The sequence below is a fragment of the Crinia signifera genome, chromosome 11 (assembly GCF_055691185.1).
Source record: "Crinia signifera chromosome 11, ASM5569118v1, whole genome shotgun sequence".
NCBI classification, from domain to species: Eukaryota; Metazoa; Chordata; class Amphibia; order Anura; family Myobatrachidae; genus Crinia; species Crinia signifera.
This window is the reverse complement of record NC_139227.1, coordinates 33968495-33986105: the sequence shown is the minus strand read 5'-3', so window position 1 is coordinate 33986105 and position 17611 is coordinate 33968495. Positions and strand designations below refer to the sequence as shown.

General features: G+C 45.3%; 2 long non-coding RNA genes across 2 annotated transcripts in view; one reads left to right on the top strand and one right to left on the bottom strand.

Moving 5' to 3' along the window:
* LOC146045650 (uncharacterized) overlaps positions 1-668 on the bottom strand; it is a 39272-nt gene extending 38604 nt beyond the window's left edge. The window contains exon 1 of the long non-coding RNA XR_014465539.1: positions 458-668. This is a non-coding gene — a long non-coding RNA (uncharacterized LOC146045650). The remainder of the gene's footprint in view (positions 1-457) is intronic.
* Positions 403-17611, top strand: part of LOC146045649 (uncharacterized) — a 280538-nt gene continuing 263329 nt past the window's right edge. The window contains exons 1-2 of the long non-coding RNA XR_014465538.1: positions 403-790; positions 4149-4266. This is a non-coding gene — a long non-coding RNA (uncharacterized LOC146045649). The remainder of the gene's footprint in view (positions 791-4148; positions 4267-17611) is intronic.

Sequence of the window (17611 nt, the reverse complement as noted above, 5' to 3'; positions counted from 1 at the left end):
TAGTGATTGTTGACTTAGACATACCATTTAGGTTGTGATGTACTAAGCCTGGAAAAGTGATCAAATGGAGAGTGATAAATGACTAGCCAATCAGCTCCTACCTGCCATTTTTTGACTAGCCTGTGACATGGCAGGTAAGAGCTGATTGGCTGGTTGTCTATCTCTCTCCATTTTATCACTTTCCAAGCTTAGAGGAAGGAGCAACACTGAAAAAGCCACAGGGGGAGGGCTACACTGATAGCCACAGTGGGAGGAGCCCAGCTACACTGACAGTGCCACAGGGGGAAGAAGCTACACTAGAAGAGCCGCAGGGGGAGGAGCTACACGGACTGAGCTGCAGAGTGAGAAGCTAGTTACATACACTCAGGTGCAAGAGAAGAAGCTGCTGCGCTGGAAGAGCCGCAGGGGGAGGAGCTACACGGACTCAGCTGTCGAGTGAGAAGCTACATACACTTACTCAGTTGCAAGGAAGGAGCTGCACTGGAAGTCAAGAACCGCAGGAGGAGGAGCTACACGGAGTGAGTCAACTAGTGAGAAGCTAGTACATACACCTCCGGTCTAACGGAAGGAGCTGCGCTGGCAGAGCTGCAGAGGGAGGAGCTACACTGAAAGAGCGTAGATCCCGCCGCCGCCATGAGCCTGAGTGATGGATGACCGTCTGCTGCTGAGACGGGAGGCGGGAGCCCTGATTGGAGGAGCTGATCACATGATCCCCTGACCGGCCGCACTGCGTCATGGGATTCTTTTGACTGAGGACTCGAATTAATTCAATGACCACTGTTCTTCTCAGGTAGTTTGTGTGGGAGTTGTGGATGCAGCTTGTTATGTATGACACTGTATGTATAAACTGTAATACTTTTGGGCGCGAACATTGCATGCTTGGCAGGGAGCCTGGTACTTTCATAAAAAGTAGGTGCGAATTGTGCAATAAACATAATGGCCGCCCAGAACAATTGCATAGCTCCATCGAGGGTCCATTACCTACGGGCGTGCAATTGAATTGGCTCGCTGAGGAGATTGCAGTAGACATATGAGCTTTTTTAGTTGCAGAAGCTTTTGCAATAACGAAGTGTTTATTGAAAATTCAGACTTAACGTCAGGGACAAATGTGTTACAAAGACAGCATGCATTAAATTCACCTATGAGCCCTAGACACTAATAGAGGGCACTGGCGGTCCCGGGGACACACAATCATGCTGCCTAGCAACTGCCAGTCATATTACAGGTCGGGTCTCCCTTATTCGTGTATTCTAAAAACAAAAATATTCCAAAAAATGTGATTTTTCAGAATATTTTCGTCCCCGATGTCCATGGCAGCATCCGTGATCTTCTTCAGTAGCATCTCCGGTCCCAGGGGTGCATTGTGCACACTCGCGCAATGCACCCCTGGGTCCGGAGATGCTGCTGAAGAGGATCCTGAAGGTCACTGTGGATGCCGGGGGACACCGTGGACGTCAGGGGACCATTGGGGCACCACCAGGAAATCAGGGAAGTATGGAAAAAAAAATATTCCAAAAACTGAAACCTCCCTTATGCTTGTGATCTCCAGCATTTCGGATAAGGGATACTCAACCTGTATAAAGGAATAAACCTGCGTAAAGTATCACCATAACAATAGACAAGGATGAGAAAGTATGGCATATGGGCAATATTCAATTGTTTTTTTGGTACTTATGTATTATCTGGGCTCCCATGTTAAATGCACCCCATTTTTTCATACCCCTACTATCCAACTACGCATGGAGTTGATTTTATATAGTGTGGCTAGCGCAGCGAGCCACCGTGCCCGAAGCGTGGCGAGCGCAGCGAGCCCCGCAAGGGGACGCGGTCTCATAAGAAAAACGGGAGCCCAGATATTACATAAGTACCTTTTTTTTATTATGCTGATTGTGGCAAGAGAGGTTGACCTGAACAAAGCAGTAGGTGTGACATGAAAAGCACAATTTGAGCAGTCAAACGGGTAATTTTTCACTCATTACTGAGGTGGGGAACCCAGGGGTGTGCAAGCTGAAGTGCAGGCATCGGCAACTAATACGGCCTACACACATGCCGATATTAAGGCATTTTCTAAGCGATTTTGCTTAGTTTGGCAAAGTCGCTTAGCAAATGCCCTCAAATCGGTGTATGTGTGGGGGCTATATCGGCATCCGTGCGCGTCCCCGCGCGTCTTTATTGCTGGCCGAGATTGATGGACAGTGTCCATCAATCTCGGCATCGGCAGTGTTCTCCCACCGGAGAACACTGGCGCTGTCTGCTCGCTTAGCAAACAGAGCTGACAGCTCGCTCTGTGTGTGGGCTGTCAGCTCTGTGTGCTAGGCGATAGCGGCGCAGCACAGCCCGACCTAGCATAGCTAGGTAGCCCTGCACACATCGCAATGTGTGTAGGGCCCATTAGTGCGCTCAAACTGAGCAACAATTGAATGGCTCCATTGGGTGCCATCTACTGGCTGCCGGTGAGAAAACAATTGAATCTCGCTGTATGAATCATGCTGATCAGTACATAAGTACAACCTGTACACATGTGTCGTCATAACCTAACGTCTATACAACATACAATGGGACACACCCTGTGAGACAAAGCAGCTCAGAGTAATGGAGCTTATTATAGTTTTCTTCACATTTTATGCATATTGTTTACATTATAGATACAATGAAATGCCACATTTCTAGTCTGCGCATGCTTATGACCCATAGTACTCATGCATGAGGCCATCCTGTGATAGAATCCTGCTATTATTGATCACTGGCATAGGTGTGCGCACATTGAATGTTAGGGGTGAACAGGCACCCCCTAATGCTGTGTCCACCCTTAAGAAAACCTCCCTTCCTCTAGCAATACCAGCAATACCTTTTACCAAAGACTTTTACTTTTTAGAACTGTATTCCGTTAAAAGAAGCGCCCATCAATCAATTATGTGTGTTTTGCATTGTTACTTGTACTAGACCATTGTCATATCACTACATACCTGCATCATCCATTTATGTTTTAACTTTATTTTCATGTACTGTTACAGATTAATTAGAAGATCAAAACTGAAATAGGCAGTATACTGAGAGACGTTTTATATTGCAGTAAGTGCCAATAGATGATGGTAGACCTGCCTGATTGGCGGTGTTAGACACACCCAATGAGTGATGTTAGACACTTCCAATAGGTGGTGCTAGGCTCACACCTTTGACAGTGCACCCCCATATAAAATGTTCGGTACTTATGTATTATCTGGGCGCCCAAATTTTTCATTGCATGCCACTACTGAAGGTTTGCGATGCGATGCGATTTTTCATTGTAAAGACCCGATTTTTAATTGTATAGTCAACCATGGATGATTTCATACCCCCACTATCCAACTACGCATGGAGTTGATTTTATATAGTGTGGCGAGCGCACGCGGATTACTTTACATGTATTATGCGTCACCTCGCGGGGGGAGTTTGCTGCGCTCGTCACGCTTCGGGCTCGGTGGCTCGCTGCGCTCGCCACACTATATAAAATCAACTCCATGCGTAATTAGATAGTGGGGGTATGAAATCACCCATGGGTGACTATACAATTAAAAATCGGGTCTTTACAATGAAAAATCGCATCGCATGAATTGTATGCCACTATATTGCATGCGATGCGATGTAAAACTCGTGCGCCCAGATATTACATAAGTACCAAATGTTCTGCGCACACCTATGTTTACTGGCTGTTCGCAAGTCGATTGACAGGAGGCCAGAGTTTGAGGGTTGTGACCAGCCATTTTCTGGGAGTGTCAGGGAAAATGCAGGCGTGCACAGGCATTTTAGGGGAAGTCATGTGACGTCAGCTCCGAGTCCAGCCCCAGTCAGCCTGTTTGTATTGCAGCTGCCACATTAAGTCCTGGGCTATGCACACAGTGAAAAAATCATTAGATGGTGAGAGGCTTGCAAATTTTTGCAAGTCCCCCGTATACCTGATCTTGGGGCTCCAAAAATTAGCAGCCCAGCGTTCAGGTCTAAGTTAGGCCCAAAGCCGCAAAAGAAGCACATTAGAATCTGGTGTGAGGAAAAGCTACAGCCTCTGCGCTGTAGTTTTTCTTTTGCAGTTATCATTCGCACACAGATGTACAGATGTAATTTTGCAAAGTCGTTTTGACAATTCTAATTGTTTTATTTATGTGAACAAGATGGCCAATCTGAAAGAAGCACCCAAATCACCTGGGACCTGATGCACCGACAGGAGCTGTTTGACACAACTGAATCCATGGTGTATGAGGACACATTTGTAGTCCATACAGATATCAGGTACATACAGTATATGGCAAAGTCAACAATAATCCAGGGTTGTCTACCTGACCCTCTCCATGAGGGTGAAAATGCTCTGTTCCTGGACTTCCCTGGTAATGTATGATTGCCATCACCTGTGGTGAAACACCTTTCTTATCAATTACCTAGCTCCCCACAGGTGATGGCAATCCTACATTACCAGGGAAGTCCAGGTACAGAGCATTTTCTCCCTGAAGGAGAGGGTGCAGATCTTGTAATCTATGGTGCAGATCTTGTAATCTCAAACATTTTTGAGAGCCCCATACTACGCATGTGAGTGATTATAATGTGTTGGGCAGCACGGTTCACGTAGTGGTTAGCCTCCCTCCCCCACAGCACTGAGAACTTGGGTTTGATTTAAGCATGGAAACTCGAAGAACAACATGAAGCTTTAAAATAAAGATACTTTTGTTCATCAGGATACTTTGGGCCAGATGTATCAAGCTTCAAAAAGTGATAATCAGCCAGCCAATGAGCTCCTAACTGTCATGTTACAGTCTGAGTTTGAAAAATGACAGGTAGGAGCTGGTTGTTTATCACTCTCTACTGTATCACTTTTTGGAGCTTGATACATCAGGCCCTTTTTGTGTTAGAAGGTGACATACAGTATTTGTACTGAGCTCCTTGTATTCTGTGCGATATTTCTATTTTGTTTTTTTCAACATTATTGGACTCCATTGTAGTGGGCAATGTATTAGCCTGTGAGACTGCATGTGAGTGCTCCTGTTTTTTTGTTTAAGTAACATTTACTCGACAAAACCATGTTAATTTTGATCAAAAAAAACAGGAGAACTCGCACAAACTCTTGCAGTTCCTGCATCTTGCAGTCTATTACATTTCTTCATAGTGTTTTATGTTGGAATTGTAGCTTTAGTAGTCTTGTCACTGTTTTTAAAAACTATATTGATAGCATAGTTGCCTACCCTCCTGCATTCTGCAGGAGACTCCTTGAAATATTTATTTATTTTATTTATTAATAGTTTCTTATATAGCGCAGCAGATTCCATTACGCTTTACAATGGTAGACAGTGATAAAACAAACTGGGTAACAACGGACAGACTTGGAGGATAGAGGGCCCTGCTGCAAGCTTACAATCTATAGGGATATAGGAGGGAAACACAAGGACAGGCACCAGTAATAGCATAGCAGTCCCACCAAGTTACAAGTCCAGAAGGGAAGCTATATAATACATGCCTCAGTGCCTCAGAGGGTTATGTGTGTAGAACTTAAATATGATAGGCTTGCCTGAAGAGGTGAGTTTTCAGGGAACGCTTGAAAGTTTGGAGGCTAGTGGAGAGTCTTATTGTGCGTGGAAGGGCATTCCATAGGGTGGGAGCAGCCCGATAAAGTCCTGTAATAGTAAATGGGAGCTAGTGATTCATGTAGAAGAGAGACGCAGATCTTGTGCAGAGCAGAGTGGTCGAGATGGGAGATATTCTGCAGGAGACTCCCTGAAATAACAGCAATCTCCCTCTCTCCCTCATTAGTCTAGCAATCTCCCTCATGTCACCTAGCCCACATTACACTTACATTTTTGGGGAAAAAAGGAATGAGAGACAGATACATTTACACTGAATCATCAGCACCATTTCCCAGCACTTTAGCAAGTATAGTAGCTCTTACTAACTGCTTTGGGGCTCATTTACATTTGGCTATAAGTCATTTTAAATTTCACACCCACGCTTCAAGGTGCCACGTTCACAATCTCTTTTGACAATCTCTCCATATATGGAACTAGACACGCCATTTCGGTGGAGCACGACACCCCCCATCAATGGGGCGCTTTGCAAAATTCTGCTACCAACTATAATCTCGCTGAAACTAGTTTTCAAAAGTAGGCAAGTATGATTGATAGTCATGTATTTGATTTGGTTTCGATCATGGTTATTTTTGGTCTGCTTAGTGTTGTTTTATAATGTGCTCAGTACTGCTGCATAAGGCATTGCTATGGATTTCTGTCATGTGCCACTGTCCATAAATGAAGAGACATTATTTCACTTATTAAGTCTTCTACTGTATTGGTAATGCAACTGCAGCGCCACAGCAGGGTCCCAGCAGCGGATATGCCGTCAGCAGCGGAGGTCCCTTCGGAAGATGTAATACCGCTACTAGTTCCCATCCGCCACAGGGACCTCCGCTGTTGATGGAATATCTGCTGCTGGGACGCCGTGGCCCGTGCCATGGGTGCTCCTCACTTTCCGTGGGTGCTCGGGCCCTGGAGCACCCTCGGTTTTGGCGCCTATGATGGTCACCATTGCAGGAAAGGCAGCATGATAGCAGATAGGGCAAGAGAGGCAGTGTGGCAGCTGATAGGGCAGTGAAGGCAGAGTGGCAGCTGATAGGGCAGGGAAGGCAGAGTGGCAGCTGATAGGCAGGGAGCAACATGGCAGCTGATAGGACATGAGAGGTGGTGTGGTAGCTGATAGGCAGGAGAGACAACATGTCAGATAATGAGGCAGGGGTGGAAGCTGATAGGGCATTGGTAGAAGCATCCTTTTTTTTTTTCTTTCATTTATTTAAAATAATTCCGACCAGAACTATATTTTTAGTTGCAGGTAGAATTTTCCTTAAAGCAAGCATTGTTACAATTGCTAAGCAGACAGACAGAAAACATATTTCTATGTAGGAACCTGGATAACGTCAGCATCTACCCGGACAGTCTCTGGTTATGTTAGATGTTATGCCCAGCATATTGTTAGGATCAGTCACAGTGAAAGGTGTCTGTAGCGGAGAACAGTGGGGAGTTTGCAGTTTAGCTTAGATTTATTATTTTAACCCTTTGAGTGCCAACGTTAGTGTGAGAATTAGCCACTAAAAAATGGCAGCCTTGCTCAGAGCGACTGGTTTTTTTTTTTTTTGGGTTGGATTATATTTAACTAAACTTCAATTAATTAACTTCAAATCATTTACCGGCAATAACTGAAGTGATTCATATTCCTCGCCTACGGATCTGGCATTTTTAGCAGATATTTTTCCCATCTCTCACAGCAGTGTTGGCGCTTAAAGGGTTAACTCCTTCCTTTTAATCTTTATATTGTCACAGAAGCATAAAGTAAAAAGTGGGTTTTATAAAGAAGCCTACGCTCTGTGAATTCACAATGAATAAAACCCCTGTGAGCACAGTGCTATGGCTAGAGGGACATATAGGGTGCAATTTAATATGATGAGAGATTCAGAAAGTGAGAGATTTGGTAAGAAATCTCCAGCTTATTTAAAGCGCCAATCATTTACACAAACTGGTTTTGCAGTGTAAATGATTGCCACTTTAAAAAAACTGGAGATTTCTTACCAAGGGCCAGATGCACTAACTAAGCTTCAAAAATGATAACATGGAGAGTGATAAACAGACAGCCAATCAGCTCCTACCTGCCATGTTACAGGCTGTGTTTGAAAAAGTCAGGCGGGAGCTGATTGGTTGGTTGGTTGGTTGTCTATCACTCTCCATTTTATCACTTTTGAAGTTTAGTGCATCTGGCCCCAAATCTCTAACTTTCTGAATCTCTCATCCTATTAAATTTCCCCCATATATTGCAGCATTGCTTTGTTTGCAGTGCTCCAATTGTGGCATAAAACAGGTACTGTACTCCCATACCTACTCCCTATACCCTCCTGCATACTAAAGTAAGAAGATAAGTGGGGTGTGCAGTGTTCTAGGAGATAAGGCACCCATCAGTGCTATGCTGGGAAATTAGGAATGTCTTCCCTATTAAGTACACACTTGGGGCCTTATTCTGGTTCACTCTTTCTGACAAAATCCTTATTAGATGGACAAAATCATGTACACTGCAGGTGGGGCAGATTTAACTTGTGCAGAGAGAATTAGATTTGGGTGGGGTTTTTCTTCAAAGTGAGATTTATATTGCAGTGTAAAAATAAAGCAGCCAGTATTTACCCTGCACAGAAACAAAATAACTCACCCAAATCTAATTCTCTCTGCACATTTTACAGCTGCCCCCCTGCAGTGCACATGGTTTTGTCCATCTAAGAATGGATTTTGTCAGAAAGAGTGAACTAGAATAAGGCCCTTGGTGCTTTGCTAGTGACCCGCTGTTATTATACTACCTATGGGTGCCCTCTCTCCTTCAATGCTGTTCCCCTGTCCACCCTATCAAATTCCCGGGTGAGCTCCTTGTGACATGATTGCATGATCCCGCAACCTTACACTTATGCCCTCCTGTCACAGACGACTCGACTCGTGTAGAAGCAAGAGTCAAAGTGTGGTTAGTAATTAGGGCTGAGCAGCTCTCAAGGGCCCAGAGAGCGAAGGGAAAAAACACTGCAGGAAAGTGCCAGACTCCATACAGTAGTCCCAGTGTTTGCACTGGTTAAACCCTTTTTATCTCACATGCATAAACACAGGCTCCCTTTATGATATAAAACACATTTAGCTGTCACAGCAGTGCGGTGATTTATAGAACGGAGGTGTCCCTGAGTGGGTAACAGTTCTGACTGCTTATTTTGGCAGGTGCGCTCATTCAAGTTCCCGAGAACCTCAAGGAACTGCTAACACTAATGACAAAAGGTTAATGATTTTTTTGTTTGAAATATTTATCCAGTTTTGCAGACTGATCCATTTGTGACCCTCATTCACACCCATACAAACCAGCTTAATGGTATCGCTGAAGTTTTGCTGCACTGGTGAATCCAGCGATCTCTCTCATTTCACCTTTAATAGATATGTCCTGACGGTGTGAATTTCAAAGTTCAATTAGTAATTCATTATTATGAACGGAAGGATAATAAACTTTTTGTATGAATGTAAAATGCAAATTTCAGTCTGGATACACTCTAGTACTGTCCACCTTCATAGAGGGCTAAAGCTTTGCTTATACAATATCCCAAAGGTAGGCCACTGTCTCTCCTCATGGCCAATAGACTGTTCCTCATATCAGTCATATGGTCTTAACATCAGTTGTAAGGGGGTGAGGTTGGCAGAAACATGGTAACCTTAAATTCTGAACCACCCTCGTGTATAACTATATACTGTACATATAGTTTAAGAACCAGAAATTTGGAAGCAACCTCTCTGGGATACAACCAGGGCTGTGGAGTCGAGGAGTCGGAGGAAATTTCGAGTACTTGGAGTCGGCAAACAATGCTCCGACTCCGAAAATGATAATTAATGACTTCTCTACTGTTAAGAATAAAGACCAATGCATGCAGTGCCTCACGTAACCGCAAAACGAACACGTTAAGTGACTGTGAAAAAGCATACTCTTCATGTGCTTCACTATATGGCTCGCAACGCACAATTCGGAGCACCAATACTTCTAAATGTATTCTCCCTTGTAGTTTACAACTTATTTCCAACGTTCAATAAAGTTTTCAATACCTCGTTGGTAGAAATCACCTGGTGTAGACTCGAAAAATTCATTCAACCAAGCTCTCCCACCATACGCACAACATCTTTTTACGCGGATGAAGATCTTGTTTCATGCGCGGGTCGTTTGTTTACCTTGGCTAAGCCATTCCTTACGCTGGTTCATATTGATGTACAGGCACCATTTTTCGTCGCCAGTAAGGATTCGGTAAAGAAATAGTTCCTTGTGTCCATGAATTGAACGGTGACGAGCAAGCAAACCAGCGGAGATTGTGGCTCGTTGATTTTTGTTGTCACAAAGCATGCAGAACTCATGCTCCACACTTCTGAACCTTTCCTATTTGTTTTTGTTCCCAAAACAACCAAATAATGTGGTTTTTATCTTTGAACTGGTAAAGTTCCTGTTCCTGATGTTTTATGCCTACTGCTACTATCCAGCCATTTAATTAATTAATAAAAAAATTAATAAAACTGTTTTCATTGTGTTTGGCCTTTGCTTAAACTGTTCAATACAGTAGACTGTTGGCTTCCCAGCCTCTAGTTTCTGTAGTAATAATACGTATGTTGCCTTTCTTTACTTCAAGGAATGTATCAAATACATTCGCATATTAATACAGAGGAGTCGGAGTCGAGGAGTCGGCGTCAGAAGTACGAGTAGTCGGGGTTGGAGTCGTAACATTTATCTACCGACTCCACAGCCCTGGATACAACACAGAGCGCTTAGGACAGGCCCTGTCCCGCACACTGTTCTTATGTCTGCAGTTAGGACTTGTGCCCAATCTTCGCTGAGTGCAAAAGATCCATCAGAAGCAAGCGGCTTATCTGCGGGCACACGCTGCCAATAAGATCTATCAACAGACAAAATAAATGTGGGTCTGAAAAATAATGTTGCCTGTACCAATGGCATGAGAGGTTTGGAAGGGTGTTTTTTTGAGGGGTGAGATAGTGGTCATACTACTTTGAGACTTTTAAACTCCCCCTGAAGGGGCAGTGCTAGGTACTTATGTAGTAGCAGGGCGCCCACTAAGCAAATTGCTTAGCGGGCGATTCTGCGTAATAACATAGCATGCGATTTTGCGTGCGATGCTATTTTCCTATGTAATTTATTCAGTGCACTCTGACCGCGGGTGCGATGCCATCGCATCGCATGCAAACACACATCACCGCAAAATCGCATGCGATTGCATGCGATTTTATAGGGTGTGAAGCCATTGTCTTTGCTATACATTTGTATGAGATGTAAGCACCCCCCACTATCCACGCCACCCCGAAGTGTGGCAAGCGCAGCGGAAAGCGTCCTCCCGACCTTTTCATACCCCCACTATCCATGTCGGTGTGGAGTGTATTTTATATCGTGTGGCGAGCGCAGCGAACCACCGAGCCCGAAGCGTGGCGAGCGGACGCGGAATACATGTAAGGTAATCCGCATCCCCTCGCGGGGCTCGGCACGCTTCGGACTCGGTGGCTCGCCACACTATATTAAATCAGCTGCACGCCGACGTGGATAGTGGGCACATGAAAAGGTTGGGAGGACGCATTCCGCTACCCCTCACGGGGCTCGCTGCGCTCGCCACGCTTCGGGGTGGCGTGGATAGTGGGGGGTGCCTACATCTCATTGCATCTCATACAAATCTATAGCAAAGTCAATGGCATCGCACCCTATAAAATCGCATGCGATTTTGCGGTGCGATTGCATGCGATGCGATGTGTGCGCTTCGCACCCGCGGCAATAGAGTGCAGTGAATAAATTACATAGGAAAATCGCATGCGATGCAATGCAATTTTTCTACGGTGCCGTACGTATGCAAATACATAAGTACCCAGTTCTGTGCCCACATAAGAGTGAAGTTATGGGAGCAAGGTAAGCTTCTGTAAATAGTTGTGTATTCACAAGAAATTACTTGTGTAAGACAGCTGCTGTGCTCCAATTGTTTCAATGGGCACCTCAGCCTAATTTAGTCTCTTGTCCTTCATAAACTACGGCCACCATTCTCCAAGTGCCCCAATAATGGTCACAAACATGCGCTGCACAGAAAATGCTGGAACCCCCTGTGTTTTTTATCATTCCAATCGACACCTGGGAGGACACTGAGGTAGGATGGGGTGCATTGTATGTCAGGGGCACCTGTTTAGTTTTTGTGTCTCCCTGGATTTTCCCTGGATGTTCTGATGATAATAAAAGAACATGGCAGGAAGGCAGAGTTTATCATGAACGTGGACTGAGAGTCGGGGGATTTTCGGTGGCCAAAACTTTACTTCATGTTGATAAATCTGCACATAAGCAGCTCTACACAGCTGATAATTCTCCCATGCTGGGACCATGTGGTTTGGCAGAATTTACTGGTGCAGTGGGAACAGTTTAGTTGGATCAGCGCTGGCTGATGAAGAGCGTTACCACTTGTGATCGGCACTGAGAGCAGCACATTAATCAACAGCCCTGTCTGGAATGTATTATCTCGGAAATCCCAAACCCACTCCTCTACAGGTCGAATTAACTGCAATTTTAGTTGAGATTAGAAGCTTCTCTAAAAACTCTGGGGTCACATCGCTCACACCTCTGAGAGTGCGAGTGAGAGGCGCACGTGATTATACCGCTCTGCTTTTTCTCCAAGTTGAAGCCTAAATGACCGAGCTGCACAGGTCTGAGGCTATGGTGATAGGTCACTCACAGCCAGCACCGTACTCCTGCGTGAGGTCCTTTATTATATCTTTTTGTTATTTTTACCATTATATATGATTTTGTGGTATTATGTGTTTTTATGTCTCACACTACGCTACCTCCATTCCTATTCTATCATTGTAAGTACTGGTGCTGTTACCTTTGTTGTACCTTTTATCATGTAGGTCAGGCCTGCTGTTTTATGTTACTGTGTTTTTGTTTTTACCCTTTGTAGGCAATTTTTCATCTGTTATGTTTAGCCTTGCACCACCGCTCGAAATTTTTGTTGTTCCCTATCAAATGATAACAAAAATGAGCAGCATGTTGGGGAAAAAAGACTTCACATTGGGGGCAAGCTACTTTTCCAAGGTTTCTCTTATGCAGTGTCAAAATCAAAATACTAATGAAAATGGGAAGTGCTGATTGGGCCTAAGGGGCACATGTACTAAGCATTGGAGAGAGATAAAGTGGAGAGAGAGGTAAGGTGTAGAGCTGTCATTTTTTTATACAGTGGTTAAGAGCTGATTGACCTCTCCAAGGCTTAAGCTCCCCATATACTACTGCCGACTTCTCCTCTAAAAAAGTTGCAGCCGATCGCCCATGAGCCACCCGGCAGGTCCCCCCCCCCCCACCCAGAGTTCCTGGCCACCAAGTAGCGGCATGTCAGTGCAGTGGGGGGGGGGGGGGGGGGCAGCTGGGAAATAGCAGAGGAGAGGGGTAATAACCATCTTTTACACTGCAAATCTGCCAGTGATTGGAGTGTGCACCAGCGATAAATCGCCGGGTGCATGCTCCCGGTTTCAGCCCCTGAATGGTTGCTGGTCGGAGGAGCACGCTCCTCCGACCAGTGACTTCCACTGCCTCTTCTCCTGGCAGTGTGACATTTTCATCTGCGACCATCTCTGGTCGCAGATGAAAACGGGACACTGAGCAATATATTGCCAGCGATCATATTGCCCCGTGTGTATGCACCTATAGATAGATAGAAACTCTCTCCCCTCCCCCAAGGCGCTTACCTGGTTAATTAAAAAGGTTGAGTAGGCATTAAGCAGTTTCTCTGGACCTTTTTCCTACAAATCTTCTCCTCACACTCCTCTGTTAAGCCCCGCCCCTATTTTTTGTACTCTCTATATTTCCTGGAGAAGGAAACCCTGGCTTCTCATTGGTGGGCGGCGCCCATCTTTGTGTAGTCTGTGTGGGGGCAGCCATCTTCTTTTAGCTCCTGCTGCATGCTCAGCAGCATACAGGAGCAGAGCCATCCTCTGCCTACCCTTGCTTCCGCAGCTAGTTGGCAAATACCAGATGACAGGTAACCGGGGCCGGGGGGAGAGGAGAGAGGGTGATCACCAGCGGCGGAGCAGACAGCATAATAAAAAAACCAGAGTGCATTTTTTGTGTGCCCGGTGATCATGGGGCCCCTCCGAGCCTTGGGGCCCGGGTCAGATGACCCCTTTGACCCCCTCCCCCTGTCGCCGGGCCTGTGTTTAATATCGGCATGTACCCCTGGGCCCACCCAGGACCTTACCTGCAACTTGTTGGTGATGCTGTGAACCTGCTGCGCAGTTCCCAGCTCTTCAGCACAACAGATGGCACCTGGAAGAGCTGGCAGATACTTGTGACAGTGGCTGTCAGCTCTTCCAGGTGCCCCCTGCAGTGCTGACATGTTTCTGAGGTCTCTGTTAAACAGAGAGCTCAGTGGTGTGTCAGTGTGGCGGAGGGTAGTGGTGCAGAGCGGAAGGGCAATGGTAAAAGTGCAGAGTGCATTTAGTAGTTTTAAAAAGGGTCGGGGATTAGCGTCCTGCAAAACAAGCTTAGTGGGAACACTACAATGGTTATTGACTAAATGGTAGACTGTCAGTAGGTCAACACTAAAAGGTGGATAGACACAAGGTCGATATTGACAAAGATCAACATAAACATGGTCTCCTCGCATGAAAAGGTCAACATTAGTTTTTCATGTTCTTGTTTTTTTTTTTGGAATCAATCTCATCACTTGAACCCCAAATTCGCTCACCATGCTCCAGCCCATTCCCAATCGGAGTCCACATGATTGGTAAAGTGTGAACAATGAAATAAAAAAATCATGTCAACCTTTTAATGTGGCAATCAATGCGATGTTGACTTTTAGCTTGAAATTACCTTTTGGTTATGTCGACCTTGTGCATTTTGACCATTTGGTGTCGACCTATTGACTTTCTAGCTATTGACAAAAAGGTCGACTTGAAAAAAAGTCGGCATGAAAAAACGTCGACAGTCAAAAGGTTGAAACAGGGTTTTCACTGTTTTTTGTGCCGACGTGCCCACAGGCGGTATTTCACGCCCTACCATCCACTAAGGCGTGGAGGGAGAATAAAATAGTGTGCCAAGCGTAGTGTGGTACCGTGCCCGAAGCATTGCGAGCGATGCGAAGGGATGCGGTGCACTGCAAACTGTGTCCATGTCGACTGTGTCGGCAATCGGGTAAAAAAACCCTGTGAAAAACCCCATGTCGACCTTTTTGACTGTTTACCTTTTTGCTTGTCGACCTAATGGTGTTCTATCTTTTTGCTGTAGATCGCTTGTCTCGGTTCCCCTCAGAATCCGACCCATAGACAATGGATGAGCCACTTGCTCGTTTAAAAGTTAAGACATATGCAAATTTTTTTATTAAGTTATTTATACAGCGCACACATATTCTGCAGCGCTGTGCAGGGTCTCACACCGTTATATGGTCATTAGGTCGACATTCTTGAGGTTGACATGGATGGAAGGTCGACACACGCATTAGGTCAACAGTCAAAAGGTCGACATGGGGTTTATCCCTTTTATTTTATTTAGCCGACATGTGCCGACAGGCGGTATTTCATGCACTACCATCCACTAGGGCCTGGAGGGAGAAGAGAACAGTGCGCTGAGCGTAGATAGGCACCGTGCCCGAAGCATGGCGAACAGACACGGTGCACCGATACGATGTCTGTCCACATTTGGGACAAAAAATAAGGGAAAAACCCATGTCGACCATCAGTGGTCGGCACAATGCATGTCCATTTTGGGTTGGTTGACCCACTGACCCATTCCCCGCTCATCAGTGCCTGCCCCAGAGGAACTTGGGCTAGACAGCTTTGAGCAACAAGAACAGAAATTAAAGAGAAGTCCTTTAAATTAACCACAAAATATTTTCTAAATGTCATATTAATATAAATGTGGGGGGCAGAGGTAGCCAAGGACTGTTCTGTGCTCGGACAGGGCTGTAAAAATATCAGTCTCAAATCCTGTCTTCTCCGCTCTCTTAATCCATTTGACATGTGAAGAAACTAAATATGAATTCTAATTATCTTTTGGATCTTCCATTTTCACCATGAGGTCAACTTGAAACAATACACAAGTGTGATTCTTCAGGCTGACACCAGAGCGCACAGATAGATGGGTTACAGAGACCCCATTCCTCCCACGTCATGCTGCATTTCATGGCAGATTACTTCTCTCCGAAAAGCAGTTTTTGCAAGTAGAGCGGTACAAGCAAATCATCAGGTTTCACAGCGTCAAGTAAAAGTGTGCGAGTTCCTGCAGGATATATAAACCCTCTGGGCACAGACTCAGCAACAACACCAGAAGAAAGGCTCATTGTGTCTGACGTGCACTCTCAGCAGCAGTGCTGACCATTACTCACCAGGCTGCCTCTTATTACTAGGTCAGGGAAATGCAGGGTGATCTACAGATTGGCTGTGTTCTTGTTCCCCTTACTGGGCAATCTGAACACACCGTTGTACCCAGTAAAAGGGCTGTGACCCCCTACAGAAACGCATGCCTCACCGTACAGTATATTGATTAAGCCACATAGTGATGGCAAATCTCAGCTAGTGAGGACACAAACAACATATTCTCTCTAACTTACTCACTGTGTGTGTGTGTGTGTGTGTGTGTAATATATATATATATATATATATATATATATTATAAGAGTAATGATGTAATTAGTGTGATATCGTGATGGGCATGTATGGGATGGAGCAGGATGTGTATATAGCTCTGGTACCAGCGTCCGATGGGTATTAGTGTGATGTAGTGAGGGGGGTGTTATTTATGGGGGGAAACGGTCATCTGTCAGACCAGACTTAGGTTGACAGTCATTAGGTCGACCCCGGAAGGTCGACTGTCCCCAAGGTCGACAGGGTTAAAGGTCGACATGGGCCAATGTCGACATGCTTTTAGGTCTACAGTCGACATGAGTTTTTCACTGTTTTTTTGAGCCAACATGTGCCGACAGGCGGTATTTCATGCCCTACCATCCACTAGGGCGTGGTGGGAGAATAAAATAGTGTGCCCGAAGCATTGCGAGCGGCTGCGGTCCGACTCCAACTGTGTCCATGTCGACTGTGTCGACATTCGTGTAAAAAAAACAGTGAAAAACTCATGTCGACCTAATGACTGTCGACCTAAAACCATGTCGACCTTGGTCCATGTCGACCTTAAGTCATGTCGACCTTGAGCCATGTCGACCTTTAACCCTGTTGACCTTGGGGACAGTCGACCTTCCGGGGTCGACCTAATGACTGTAGACCTAAGTCTGTTCTGACAGATGTACCGCTTCCTTTATGGGATGGGGATACTGAGGATAACAGGATGAGTATATAGCTCAGGTACCTGCATCAGATGGGTAATGGTGTAATTAGTGTGATGTAGTGATGGGGGTGTTATGGGACAGGGGGTACTGAGGATAACAGGATGTGTATATAGCTCAGGTACCGGCGTCAGATGGGTAATGGTGTAATTAGTGTGATGTAGTGATGGGGTGTTATGGGACGGGAATACTGAGGATAACAGGATGTGTATATAGCTCAGGTACCGGCGTCAGATGGGTAATGGTGTAATTAGTATGATGTAGTGATGGGGTGTTATGGGACGGGAATACTGAGGATAACAGGATGTGTATATAGCTCAGGTACCTGCATCAGATGGGTAATGGTGTAATTAGTGTGATGTAGTGATGGGGGTGTTATGGGACGGGAATACTGAGGATAACAGGATGTGTATATAGCTCAGGTACCTGCATCAGATGGGTAATGGTGTAATTAGTGTGATGTAGTGATGGGGTGTTATGGGACGGGGATACTGAGGATAACAGGATGTGTATATAGCTCAGGTACCGGCGTCACATGGGTAATGGTGTAATTAGTGTGATGGGGGTGTTATGGGACGGGAATACTGAGGATAACAGGATGTGTATATAGCTCAGGTACCTGCGTCAGATGGGTAATGGGGTAATTAATGTGATGTTGTGATGGGGGTGTTATGGGACAGGGATACTGAGGATAACAGGATGTGTATATAGCTCAGGTACCGGCGTCAGATGGGTAATGGTGTA